This window comes from Panthera tigris, chromosome F2 (assembly GCF_018350195.1).
Source record: "Panthera tigris isolate Pti1 chromosome F2, P.tigris_Pti1_mat1.1, whole genome shotgun sequence".
Lineage (NCBI taxonomy): Eukaryota > Metazoa > Chordata > Mammalia > Carnivora > Felidae > Panthera > Panthera tigris.
In genome coordinates, this window is record NC_056676.1 from 26525193 (window position 1) to 26540549 (window position 15357).

Consider the following 15357-nt stretch of genomic DNA (forward strand, 5'->3'; position numbering starts at 1 on the left):
ACTCTGTGCTGACAGCTCAGAGCCTGGAGTCTGCTTTGGATTCTGTGTCTCTCTCCACTCACACTCTGTCTCTCTCTCTCTCTCTCTGTCTCAAAAATAAATACACATTAAATATACATGTATTTTTTCCAAATAGTCTCCTTTATTACAATTTATATTGGTATTATCTATGTAAACGTAAATATTTTTATCTTCAATGTTAAATTTTTTGATTAAATACAACACTGATAATAATGTCAGATGTTTCTACTTTATCAATACAATTCACAATCTTTAATTTTGTTAAGCAGAAGTAAAGAAGGGACTGTTTTTGGAGTTAATATAACTGATTTTTCATTCAAGCTTCTAATGAAATGGACTAAAAAAAGTGGCTTATGCAACTTTTTTTAAAAATTCTTTGTTGCCTAGATGGAGAAAATACATTAGCAGCTATCATTTTACTCTTTGTGTGTGCATAAGAAATTTGGAATTAGTAATTTCATCTTGTTCAACCAAGAAGTCATACTTCACAAAATGTGTGAAAGCCAAAATGTAGCTTCATAATGCAGATTCTTAAATTTTGAGTATATGTTAAATGTTTTGTCACAAAATATATGTCTGGTTGATTTCATGGTCAATGATACCTGAGTGTAATCCACGGTGATTGACAAATGTCAAAAGATATTTTGTATAAGTTACAAAATCACCATTAAATTTCTAGAGAAATAGGCATTTGGTATTTACTTTCTCATTAAATATGCATGTTTCGTTTTATGAGCTCATAGCTGTGAAAGTGTTTACGGCAACGAAAAAAATCATTACAAAAAATAGATATAAGATTTCTAGGTTTACATAACAAATGGGAAAATCACTGTAGAAAGACATTGACTGCTGTTTAGCAAAGTTGGCTTAGCCTCTATTTCCAGTATAAATTTCAGATGTACCTAATCGTAATGTCCTGTATTACTCAGTGACCCAGTTGACTAGCGGCATGATGGCTTTTTGTGCGTTTTGCTGCAAATGGCCTTCAGGGCTGAATATTAAATACTTCTCTGACCAGACCAGGGTCCTGGTGGAATTAGCTTTCCACAGCTGCTGGTGCCAAGCACACTTCGTTTTATCTGTGAACACACTGAATACTCATCTTGAAAGAGAGATACTAGCTGAAAGGGGGCTGTTCCAGATTAAGTGGGAGTTACTAATGATCTTTTAAGCAATTAAATGTATAAAAATAATGTATCAGTAATAAAATGACTTTTTTTTATTATTTTAGTGCTCAATATTAAAATGTGGTCTGATCATGTATAAAATAATAATAATTACAGAAGTTTTACATATCTACTCTCTTCTTAGAGGTGTACCAAGATTTCCTATCAAGATTTCATTAATATATACTATATTTATTGGATATTCCAACATGATTTTGTTTTATTGTGTGCATATTTGCCTTCCTATTCAATACAAAATAAAATTACTTGAAATTGGAAATGAAAAGATGAATCGTATACTTTGTAAATCTGTATAAAACTATGGAATGGTGCAAAATTGGAAATAAATGCAATTGCTCGGTATGCTTATTGATATTTTGCATAGTAGCAATTAATTGTCAGGACATTTAGTGAGTTTTCTTGAACCAAAGTTCAGATACTATGATTATTGAAATTTTCCATCAGGATATTTAGTTTTGTATAGTAAGATTTTATTGACATATTTTTGTTTTAAGTTAAAATTATTTTTAGTCCTGTTTAAATGGACGTGAATTGTGAAACACAGGAAGGTTTATAGAGTTACATGCTTTTCAGTAGTGGAGACACTTTGGCAAGTGGTTTTCAAATTAAAAGCGATCTTTTCCCTTTAAAAATCCAGTTGATCTATAAACTTTCTTTTGCCAATAAAGTGAAACAGGGATAGAAAAAGCCATTTCATAATACTAGTATGGTAAACATTAGTATTCTTGAAACTTATGCACTGGAGAAATTATAACTCTATATGCTTTGGTACTGAAGACACTTCTGCTTTGTCAATAGAAAAATATGATCCAGATGTGCTGAAACAGAATGAAAGAAAATTTTGAGCTTTAACTTTAATTTTGAATTTTTAATAATGATTAATTGTAAAAATATTGATGGAATATTTTTTCACTTGTCCTAGTTTTCACTACAGATGGAAAGATAGAAGGGATAATTTTAACAGGGATTATCATAAAGAAAAAGGATTAAATGGAAAACGAAAAAGATCATCAATATTGATTGAGAATCTCATATATAAGAAGGTCTAGAAAGGAAATATCTGAGAGGAGCTATCCTAGTAACATTACTTCTGACCCAACATCAAAAAATCTTTTAAAAAATGATTTTTATAAGAAAATATACTCAGTTATTAAATGAGTGTTGTTTAATAATGTTTTGAGCAATATATACTGAAGAAGAAAAAATTAAAACTAATTCTACAGAGATGCAGTCTTTATGCTATTTGTATTTTATGTAAATTTATCTTTGTTTCCTGTTTACTAAAACTATATATACTTATTCGTTAGTATGTGTTTAATTACTTTCAACAAGTAGTTTGTGTTGTTTTCTTTATAAAAGCTTTAATCTTTAAAATTCAAAAGGCCTTTGTAAGTTAGACCAGTTGGCAATTACATCCACATTCTGACATCCTTGGCAAATAACATCCCATTTATAATGGTGCCCGTATAGGGTTATCCCCATCAAGCTTCACCACATATTTATAAAAAAGAAAATCTGTAGTTAAAAATAAAAGTTAGCTTTATCATAAGGTACAGTGTAGAAGTAAAAGGAGGTTAAATTCTTTGGATGGAGTAGGTGTATTTTATCCTGCTGAATTTTAGTCATATGTATTTTTAGCAGCTTCCTACTTTTCTTGTTAGTTTGTAGTATTATTTCATAGGCCAGAATCATCAAACCTCCCAAGAGAGAGTCTTGTCTGTAGATTTGGCCAGAGTCTGTTTTACTGAGTATATGGTTTGGCCTTTTGACAAAGACGAATTGTTTGTTTGCTCATTTGTTTTTATTGCCCTAGACCCATAGGATACTTCTTACAGAGTTGGCAATCACTGTTTGTTTTTTAGGTCCCTACCCTTTTATCCTTTGTGTCATCGCTCTGGGCTGTTGTGATTTCTTCTTACATCTTGGCATGTTGATTCTTTCTCAGTTGTCCTTTGGCTGTTACCAAACCCTATGGTGATATCTCCCAAATCTTCTACTGTCCTGGCAACATTTACAAAGGGCTGTGTAGAGTAATCTTCTGAACATTTTCTAAGGTTTCTTAAAACATATTGCTTTTCTAGTGTACTTAATAATTTCCTATGGAAGTTTCTTATTTCATAGAATTGTGTCAGAGTCAAACTACCCCAGTTATCTCAAAAATATGACAAATGGACACTTACATTTCACTGATTTATGGTCAAGTCCACTAGTTGCTATCAATCTTAAAAGATACCTTTCATCAAGATCCATTATACGATAAGTCAGTTTTGTAGTTTTAAAAATAACAATGACACTCATTCCTTTCATTTGTTTTTTTTTCTTTTTTCATCCTTAATAATGAAGTTTTGAGCTTTTCCTGTGAATGTCATGCTTTCAACTATTTTATCTAATTTGACCTTATAACAATGCTATGCGAGAGGAACTATCCTAACATTACTTCTGACCCAACATCAAAAATATCTTTAAAAAAATGATTTTTATAAGAAAATATACTCAGTTATTAAATATTATGGGATAATAAGTAGTAAAAGAAAGTCTGTTAAAGTGTTTTCTGAGCTGTTATACAAAGGTTAATTATTTTTGCAATTATTAAATATTATTATGCTTTCTTAATGGTCCATAATACTATATTCAGTGTGAAGACAAAAAGTGAGTCAGAGTGAAATTAAGTCATTTTTCATTTGTATAAAGACAATGTTTTACTGGTGATAGTACTATCTGGCTGACAGTTATCATTAAAATTCATCATCACAGTGTATTCCTTTTTTTTCAAAAATTTTTTTAGATCTTTATTTATTTTTGAAAGAGAGACAGAGTGTGAGCAGGGGAGGAGCAGAGAGAGAGGGAGACACAGAATCGGAAGCAGGCTCCAGGCGCTGAGCTGTCAGCACAGAGCCCAACACGGGGCTTGAACTCACGAACCGTGAGATCATGACCTGAGTCAAAGTCAGATGCTCAACGGACTGAGCCACCCAGGTGCCCCCACACTGTATTCTTATATTTCTGAAGTAGATTCTTTCTATAAAAAAAGATATTGGTGCAGTTGACAAAAAATGTCATTTGCTTAATTTGCTTGACCTGGAATCTCTTATCTGTAATATTGGGGTAAGAAAATGGCCTATCTGGAGTGGTCGTTATGTACCACCCTGAATGCACCCAATCTCGTCTGGAATAGTTGTTATGAATGAATAGAATAATATTTTTGTCTAGTAAGGATAAAAATGTTCCCTTTTTTCAAATATTTGACCTCTCCCTTCCCATTTTCATTTTTAGCAAATGACCTTCTCGCATATTAGAACCCATTAGATGAGCATCCCTCCTCCAAGCATGTGGTCATTTATACTCATCTTCTTCTTTCTTCTTCTAACAATGAAGGGAAACTTCTCACCTATCAAAGGCAAAATCATCAGGTTTGCTTGGAATCCTTTCCCTTTCCCCTTTGTTAAAATTGAACTCCTTCAATTTGTCCACCTCTTGTTAGCTTCAATTTTTTTTTCTTTTACAACTGATTTTTCTCATTGACATTCAAATATCTATCATTGTTTGTGTTAACTTTGATTCCTTCATCACCCTCTCATTCCCCTTATTTCTTGACCTATATTCAAGGGCAAACTTCTTCCAAGAGTTCTTTGTATGTAGCCATTACCATTTCATTACATAGCATTCATATTTCAACTAACTAAAATTTTTGGCTTCTGCTTGCATTGCTCCATCAAAACTGGTCTGGCTGACATCACTTATCAAACCCCATGCTGTTAAATTTAATGCACACTTTTTCTGTCATCTTATAGGTCCTCCCAACAGCATTATACACTATTGACTACTGCTTCATTTTTCATGCATTCTTTATAGTGGCCTCATGACACCTTATTTCCCTTTCCTTTCTTTTTTTTCCCTAAATGTTTATTTATTTTGAGAGAGAGAGAGAGAGAGAGAGAGAGAGAGAGAGAGAATGAGCAGGGGAGGAGCAGAGAGAATTCCAAGCAGGCTCTGTGCTCAGTGCAGAGCCCAACACAGGGTTTGATCTCACAACTGTGGGATGATGACTTTAGCTGAAATCAAGAGTCAGTCACTTAACCGACTAAGCCACCCAGGTGCCTTTCCTGGTTTGCCTTTCATTTTTCTCTTTTCAGTTTGCTTTGTCGACCCTTTCTCTTTTTCTCAAGTGCTTCTCGCAGCTAAACATATTGATCATCAAGTGGTCCTCTAAATGCAAGTTATGAGTCAGTAGTTCTCTGCAGTGGGTCTTGAGACACTGTAATGTTGACCCTTGAACAACATGGGTTTGAACTGCACAGATCCACATATACATGGAATTTTTTTTGTTTTGGTTAATACAGTACAATACTGTAAATGTATTTCCTCTTTCTTATGATTTAATAACATTTTCTTTTTTCTGGCTTATTTTATAATAAGAATACAGTATGTAATAAATATATTTGTTTTTATTTATTTATTTATTTTTATTTCTTTGTTATACAAAATAAGTGTTGATTGACTGTTTATGTTATTAATGTGGCTTCCAGTCAACAATACATTATTAATTAGTTAAGTTCGGGAGGAGTTAAAAGTTATATATTGATTTTTTACTGTATGGATGGTTGGCGTCCCTAACCCCCATGTGGTTCAAGAGTCAGCCGTATTTCTAACAAGATTCCAAGTAATGCTGATGCTGTTATTTCACAGACCACACTTTGAGGAAATTTTCTGTAAAATCACTAAAAACCCTCAAGACTCGCATGTGACTCTTATAATTTCTTATGAAGAATTCTCTCCCTAGGCAATCTCATCCATTCACATGGTGTTAAATACAATACACACGTTTATGGTTCTCACATTTAATATCTATCCTGGACACCTTTTCTAATTTCCAGACCCATAGATCAAGTTTTACTTGGCATTATCTCTTGAAAGTTTTATTGGCATAATAAGCTTCTAATTCCAAAAGCAGAGCTCTTAAGCCTTCCTCCAAATCTTTCACTCCTCTTAATTATCCATTTCAGTCCATGGTGCCTCTATCTACTTAGAAGTAAAACCAGAAATTGGGTGTCAAACTTTATCTCTTTTATCTGCTAAATATAATCCTTTGCCAATTAATCCTTTTGCGTATTTCACCTTCCTGCAAAAATGTATTTAAAGATTGCCCACTTCTTTCCTCCTCAGAGAACCAACCCTAGTTCTAGTCTACCTTCTGCTTATTCTTCAGATCTTAGCTTAAATATCCATGTTTTAATCATATTTTTCATGACTGCTCCTGCTAATGAAATAATATAATTCATTTTGTAAATTTTTAATTTTATATTAAAAATATATTTCTATTCCTTTACTCCTGCACTAGACTGTGAGCACCATAAAAACAGAGATTAAATTGGTTTCATGTCACACTGTATTACCACCAAGCAGAGTGGCTGGGCTTCAAACATATTTGTTGAATACTTCAACTTGGATAAAGATGAGAAGATAGAGTTTTAATCCACGTATCTTGACCTTCTAACTCTGTAATTTATTCTGCCTCTATGATACTTAAGTCACTCAAATTGAATTAATTTTCAACTGTCATTAATTTAAATAGCTGTTTGATTTCTCCCTTAGGCCTAGCTGCTGGATGGAATAGTTCCCTGCTTCTGAATGTCGGCAGTACACAAGTGTTCTGTAAATTGGCTCACTGAAAAGCAGAATTGGTTTATATTTCGTTAAAGAACAATTAATTCCACAAGGAACTAATGCTTCAAGTTAAGAAATGCTAGAGCTCCTAGAGATTATCTAATCAAAAGATGGCAAAACTATTTCTTCTCTAATGCCAAGTCCATTAATTATTCGTGACTGCTTGAAGTGGTAGGATTAGAATTTATTTTGCCACTTTGGGCACAGTGGCAAAGAGTGCTGGGATCTATTTGCAACGTCTGCCATATTTGTAGGGTAGGAGATGGGCTTTGTGACATCGATTTCAATTCTGATTTGGTGCATAGATAAAGAATTTTAAAATCAGGAAGAATATTACTTTACTAAAGGCCCCATTACTAGTTTTGGACACAGTCAGGACTAGAATGTAGATTTCCTAACTTTTAAATCTATTGTATAGTTCTTTCACTTATTTCTAGGATTTTATTTTATTTGTTTTCCTCACAACATTTTCATATTTAACTGATTATTCTAGAGATTAAATGTGTATGTACATTTTTCTGTTCTTGTTATTTGAATGGAAAAAACTTAAGCATGTTTCTTTAATTTATTATATCAGATTTTCATTTATTCATAAGCCTAATAATATCCAAAGCAAACTTTTTTTATCATTGAGGTAGCGTGTTTTAATACTCTGGCAATGATGATTTTTAGACCCAAGTCTATTTCAAATGTGTTGCTAGCAAATTCAACTCTAAATATTTAGAGTACTTTGTAACTCTAAATATTGAAAATTGCCTTAAGAACAATTACAAAATTCCCATCCTACCTCTTTCTTTGAAAATGTTTTGCCTTAGAGTGTGGCCTATTATTATGCTCATTTTTAAATGAAAGTTGGAATGGACTGCCATTTGGTAGGATTATTTAATTAGCATAAGTGTAAATAGATTAAATTAGTTACTGCTATTGCTTTTAAAAACTTTAAGATGATAAAGTTATTTCCTCACTCCACTGGGCTCTCAGCGTTTCATACACCCATTCTCAGTGAAAAACAATTGTCAGGCAAAATTAGGATAGGCATGGAATCTTAATGGCTGTAGAGTAAGAATTTATGCCTAAGATTTGCCTTGTTAAAGTCTGAAATATTTTAGAAGGTGTGATAAATAAGATTAGGATTACTCAGTAATCTAAACAGAGAAATCAGAGAATATTCCCTGAATGAAGGAAATCTTTTTTGAGAGAATAAATATTCTAGAAAAGTAAGGTTGATGGCAATCTCAGTAACTAACAAAAACAGTGATTAAAGACACTTGAATGCAACACAGAAACATTTCTTATGTAATGTGAAAAGAAAATCTACAATGGATTTGATGGCAAACTAACAACACTATATTCTGATTTATTTACCAAAATCTATACATAATTTGGTGCTTGGAAATAAGTATTGTTGTATGGAGGGACAACTTGTAACTCTTACCGTTATCAAGCTATCCCAGAAGAACTTGCTGTGTTTCTTAGTGGTACTTTGTAACATGATAGTCAGTATGGTAACGCTATAGACTAGTGCTTTACACCTTTGCTTCACTTCCATTTTTTTCATCCTTGGCCCTTGGCTTGTACTTCTCAACTAAAGGATCACTATTTTAATCCTTGCCTCAGGCTCTGCTTTCAAGAGAATCGGTCCTAAACATTGCCCTATTGGGGTGAAAATTACCATATGTAAGTTCAGAGAGTTCTCAGAGGCTTTTGCTGGTCCAATTTTACTCTACTTTTAGGTATTGTAATGTGTTTATATTATATATATTTGCATGCTATTACATAATATATATGATACATAAAATGTATTTCTACGTATAAACTTAAAGACTTTAGAAACCTAGAGTTACAGAGGGTTAAGAAATAACTAATGCAATTTTTTTTCAGTACCATTCCTCCTTAAATTTCATGTTAAGAGAAAAACAAATGATTGGATTTTAAGCAATAAATTTTACAGTGAGAATGTCGTCACTAAATAAGACTCTTATAAAGGGAGAAATCTTTTTTGGGTTTTTTTGGTGTTGTTATTCATTATTGAATTCTCCCAGAACCCAGTAACTTGCTTGACACAAAGAAGAAACTCAATAGAAATGTGACAGATGGATAAAAGAATGAGGTCTTAATACTGTCAATTGGAAGTTTATCAATAATGGTTCCTATTACTATTTCTGATGTGATGATTGTGCTCTATACTTTTGGTTGCAGTTTGTTATTAAACAATTTTGTTTTACATCTGAAGTGGTCTATTTTTACTTCAAAATCACATCTTTAAAAAATACTTAACTTTTCAATGAATGCCCTCTGATATTACTTAATCTTTATTCAAAAATAATTTGATGATCTATGCAGATGATACTCAAAGCTTGTTGCTTCATTTATCTCAAGCAGGTGGTCAAGTCCTTGAGCAAACCAGTAGAATTTGTTATTTGATTGGTTTAGCTCCTGCTTACAATGGTCTATTGTTTTCCTAGGTAGACAGCCACTTTGATTTTCCTCTTTCTGTATCTTTTTAAAGTGTAATATTCTTCCTTTTGCATTTGCCAACTTAGTGCTAAATGAATTCCTCAGAAGAAGCTGCTGTATAAATTTAAAGCATTTTTACTGTTGCAGATGACTTATTTCTGACAGGCATCTATATTTGAATATTCAGCAATATTCAAGTACAGAATTTGTTTTCACTTATTTCCCAACAAATTCAAATTTCTCTCTTCCTGCAGATGTCTAGCTTAAAATCAGGGATATGAAGAACTTCTTTGGAAATTCTATCCCTATTTGAAAGTAATGTTTTTGAAGTCTATCCTCTAAGGAATATCAGGGGTATATATTTCTTGCATAACTTTTTATAGCAAAAAGGTCTGTAGATTTACCTGGCATATAAGCCCTGAATAAGTATGTTGTGCAAATAAAATATATACTCGAATGCTTTCTCAGAAACAGGCCTTTTCCTGTTGAATTGGTGAGAGCAGCTTTGTGTTTTATTTGGAACAATATAAAAGACTTTGAAGATTTTTGACTGTAACTGATTGTATTAAAAGACTAAATTAAACATACTTACAGAGTTAACATTTCTGTGTTCAAATGATATAAAATGAGTTAGCATTTTGTTATTACAAAACATCTATTACGCACATCTTACCTGACTACCAGGCTTAATCAGATCTTGCAAAAGGGAATTTTACAATGATGATTTAAATACATAAAACAGAAATAATATTTTCATTATTGTGCTTTGAGCTCCAGTCCACGTGTAATGAAAAACATTTTGTTAAAGCCATAGTGTTTATCCAAATGTAATGTCAGTTTTTTGGTTATATATTCATATTTCTGAATTGTGAGTCTCTTGAGGCAGATAAATATATTTTATTCATTTTTTCAGCCCTAGTAACTACCATAATACCTGAATGCCAAAAACATTTTTAGTTGAATGAATGAAAAATATATAATTATGAATATATATATTATCTATAGATTATGTTAATATACATATGATATATAGATATAGATATAGATAGATATAGATATATTGTTTGACATATATTTACTATACATTAGGGGATAATATTACCTGCATTGCCTTGAGAAAAATCTTACACATGCTCTTAAAGGAATGTGATTCCTGGCCAAATTACCTGGTTTACTTGCATGCACACAGATGGAGATTATTTTATATCTGTGATAATGCTTTACTATTTAGCATAGGGATATAAATGACTGGGAACTGATATCTGGGGTAAAACTCTTGAATCCTATGAACTTTTCCATATGCTGTGGCTCACAAAATTCAAACAGGGTATATGATTCTGGGCTTCTGGTTCATGTCCTTTATCAACTCTGATTGAAGTATATCATCATTTCTTTCAGTTGCCATTTATAAATATTATTGGTAATTATGTCCATACCTATTTAAATTCATGTATGTCCTCTTTCCCTCACTCTTGGGGCTAATATCTTTTTTTTTTAAGTGCTTTTTCTTTAAGCTTATTTATTTATTTTGGGAGAAAGAAAGAGAGAGAGAGAGAGCCAGGGAGGGCCAGAGAGAGGGGGAGAGAGAATCCCAAGAAGTCTCTGTGCTGGCAGCACAGAGCCAGATGTGGGGCTCGAATTCATGAACTGTGAGATCATAACCTGAACTGAAACCTAGAGTCTGATGCTTAACTCACTGAGCCACCCAGGTGCCCCTAGGTGCTAATATCTTTATATTAATTTCTCAGTGGGTTGAGATGCAACACCTTTCATTACTTGTCATGTCACATATTTTTTTGAGTACCCAGTGCTGCTCTTTTGCTACTAGCTTTTCCATATTTTGTGAAAAGTTTCCCATAAGTTTTAAATCAGCCTTGCATTCATTGAAGCCAGGAAAGGTTTTCATGAATGGTATATAGAAATTTTTAATGATGGGGTGCCTGGGTGGCTCAGTCAGTTAAGCGGTTGATTCTCGGTTTCAGCTCAGGTCATGACCTCAGGGTTTCATGAGTGTGAGCCCCACATCAGACTCTAAGCTGACAAGACAGAGGAGTCGCTTGGGATTCTCTGTCTCCCTCTCTCTCTGCCCCTCCCCCACTTGCACTGTCTCTCTAAAAATAAATAAACTTTAAAAAAAGAAATTTTTAATGATGTTAGAGAAATTTACAAATATTTTTCTATGGTTATCATTTATAATCAGAGAATTATAATTATTTTTTAATGTTTATTTATTGATTTTTGAGAAAGAGAGAGAATGAATAAGCAGGGAAGGGACAGAGAGAGAGGGAGACAGAGAATCCCAAGCAGGCCCCGTTCCCTCAGCACAGAGCTCAACTCAGGCTGGAACTTACAAACTGTAAGATCATAACCTGAGTGGAAACCAAGAGTTGGCAGTGTAATCGACTGAGCCACCCAGGCGCCCCATCAATATTTTTGAAGCACAGCTTTTATTTCTCATTAATATGACCTAAAGATAATTATTTTTGTTTTCTAAATTACAGTTTAAAATAATTTTAATATTATCTCTAGCCACAGAATTTTAAAAATAGAAAATGTCTAGGATTTTCTTTTTGATAGTCTTCATAAATATTTGCACTTGATATGTTCTCATTTACAACCCTCTGGATTAATTTGTTTAGCAAGTGTTTATTCAACTCCTGTGATGTGCCAGGTATGGTTTTAAGTCCTAGAGGTATAACAGTAAGTACAAACAAACAAAAAAAAATTGCCCCAACTGAGCTTATGTTTTTGAGGAGGGAGATAGACTATCAGCAAGATTAATAAATTAAACATGTGTATAAATACATAATGACATAAAAGTATTAAGTAAAAGGAATGGAGTCTTTAACTCCTGGGGTATCTTAAACCTCCTCCCAGATTCTCTTCCATTTTTACTTTGTTTCACAGGCCAGCAATTTATAGAAGTGTTATTTTCTCTTCCTTTTGGAAAAAATGACCTGTTTTCTAAGAAGGTTGAATCTAAGTAATTAAAATTATATGCAACTCTGTTGAGAAATGTTGCTTCCAGAAACAGGAACCATTATTTAATTATTAAATGTTGTTAACCCATAGCAAAATGCAGTATAAATGCCCCTTACAGATCACTTCAGTGATACAGTACCCGAAGAATTTGGGAAGGCACAAGTAACTGGATCCATACAAGGTACACAGGATGAATAATCATGGTGCTGGTGTCATATGCCATGATGCCTCAATGGTATCCAAATCTAGTCTGAGTGCCTTAGGACATGTTTTAGAACTGTGATCATCTCAAATTGCTTAAGCTTATGATTCTAGGTTTATGTTCGCTACTTTCTAAAGCTTTTATTTTTTTTTAAGTTTTAAAGTCCATCTAGTTAACATAGTTATATTAGTTTCAGGAGTACAGCACAGTAGTTTAACACTTCCAACATCATCCTGTGCTCATCGCAAGTGCACTCCTTAATCCGCATCACCTATTTAACACATCTCCCTCACCCACCTCCCCTCTGGTAACCATCAGTTTGTTCTCAATAGTTAAGAATTTTTGGGGATGCCTGGTGGCTCAGTTGGTTGAGCATCTGACTCTTGATGTCAGCTCAGGTCACGATCCCAGGGTTGTGGGATTGAGCTCGGCATCAGGCTGAATGTGGAGCCTGCTTAAGGTTCTTTCTCTCTCCCTCTGCTTCTCTCCTTTGCTTGTGCTATAAATAAATAAACAAATAAATAAATAAATAATAAAAGGAATCTGTTTCTTGGTTTGCATCTGTCTCTCTTGGTTTTCCTTTTGTTTATTTTGTTTCTGAAATTCCACATATGAGTGAAATCATATGGTATTTGTCTTTCTCTGACTGACTTGTTTCGCTTAGCATAATACTCTCAAACTGGTGCAGCCACTCTGGAAAACAGTATGGACTGTCCCCAAAAAGTTAAAAATAGAACTACCCCGCAATCCGGAAATTTCACTACTCAGTATTTACCTGAAGAGTACAAAAATACAAATTCAAAAGAATGTACTCCAATGTTTATAGCAGCATTATCTACAATAGCCAAACAATGGAAATAGCCCAAGTGTCCATCCACTGATGAACAGATAGAGAAGATGTAGTGTATCTACACAATGGAATATTAGTCATAAAAATTGGGTGGAGCCAGAGCTTTTTAAAAAAGATAATCAATTTCACCTACCATGGCATAAGGAGATGGAAGATGGAGTGGGGATTGGGACACGAAATAGGTCATAGCGTGTCCAATGTGACTCCATGAGTTACATAACACAAGGGTCATCTAACAGAGAGGACACAATCCAATATCTTGGTAGCCATTTACACTGCATTGCTGAAAAAACTAATGGTAATTTAGAGCTGCTTACAAAAAAAAAATCTAACAGTAGCTTCTAATAGAGATTCGGTGCTTAACTTCATTATATCTAATCTAATTGTTATAATAAGCCAATGTGTTAAGCATAGTTACCACTTGAGATGAGAATACTTAGATTCAGAGAGGGTAAATAATTTATTCAATCATTACTTAGGGGCACAGTTAAAATTAGCATGGAAGTCTGTTTGATTAATCCATACTCTTTTTTTTCCCAGAAAGAAGGACTATTTTCATGTTCTTACCTCCCATTTCTTTTTCATTAGTTCTTGAAATTTAGTATTTCCCAAAGAGTCTTGTATTACAAAAACTAGTTCAAAAGAATGTTTTAAAGTGCTTTTATATGAAAAAGACATTTGAAGTAAAATGTTTGATTAATAATGGCTAAGAGTTATTATTTTTTTAAGTTTATTTATGCTGAGTGAGAGTGAGAGAGCAGGGGAGGGGCAGAGAGGGAGAGAGAGAGAGAGAATCCCCAGCAGGCTTCTCACTGTCAGCACAGAGCCTGACTGGGGGCTCAAAGTCACCGACCATGAGATCATGACCTGAACCGAAATCAAGAGTCGGAGGCTTAACTGACTAAGCCCCCCGGGCACCCCAAGTTAATGGTTTTTATGTTCATAATACTGCTCTGAATACAGTAGTCCTCCTTTATCTACAGTTTCGCTTTCCACAGTTTTAGTTATCCTTTGTCAACCGCAGTCCAGAAGCATACGATGCTCCTGATGTACCATCAGAAGATCAGTGGCAGCCACCACTGCGTCACAATGCCTAGTCATTCACCTCACTTTTTCTCATCATGAAGGCATTTTATCAACTCACATCATCTCAGGAAGAAGAAGGGTGAGGGCAATACAATAAGATATTTTGAGATAGAGACCACATTTACATAGCTTTCATTATAGTGTATTGTTATAATAATTTTATTTTATTATTAGTTATTAATCTCTTACTGTGCTTAACTTATAAATTAAATTATATCACAGGTATGTATAAGAAAAGATATAGTATATGTAAAGAGTTCAGTCCTATCCACAATTTCATACTGTATGTACTGGGTGTCTTGGAATGTATCACCTGCAAATTAGGTAGGACCACTGTATTTAGTATACAAATACACTAGGGAATACACAAGAAATACACTAGGGAAAACACAAGAAAAAAAGCAGAGGATATCCTTTATCATTAGTCCCCACTTTTTATCCCATAAACCTCTTTTTCTGGTGGAATATTCTGAGATCAGTGTACTAAGGAACATAATTTTCAGAATGCTGCCTAAAGTTAATGTTTGCCTGGAAAATGTATCCTATGATGATAAGCAATTTAGAAGACTAAATGAATCCAGGATATCACATTTATTTCCATTTAACTGTTTACTTATTATCATAATTACAGTCCCAAATTTTTTTTCAGTTTTTAGATAAACAACAAAGAAAACATGAATACAATTATAGCTTGATATAAAATCAACACACTCCAATTGGTTGTGATGACAAACTCTATTACTGTTAAATAAGCCAACACTAAATTCAAAACAGAATTAGTATAGGCATTCTACTACACTGCTGACCACTGATGGATATTGATCTCAAGATTGTTACTATATATGTAAATTACTAGGTTGTATACCATCAACTCAGAGTAAATGGATAATAAATATACTTATATTGGT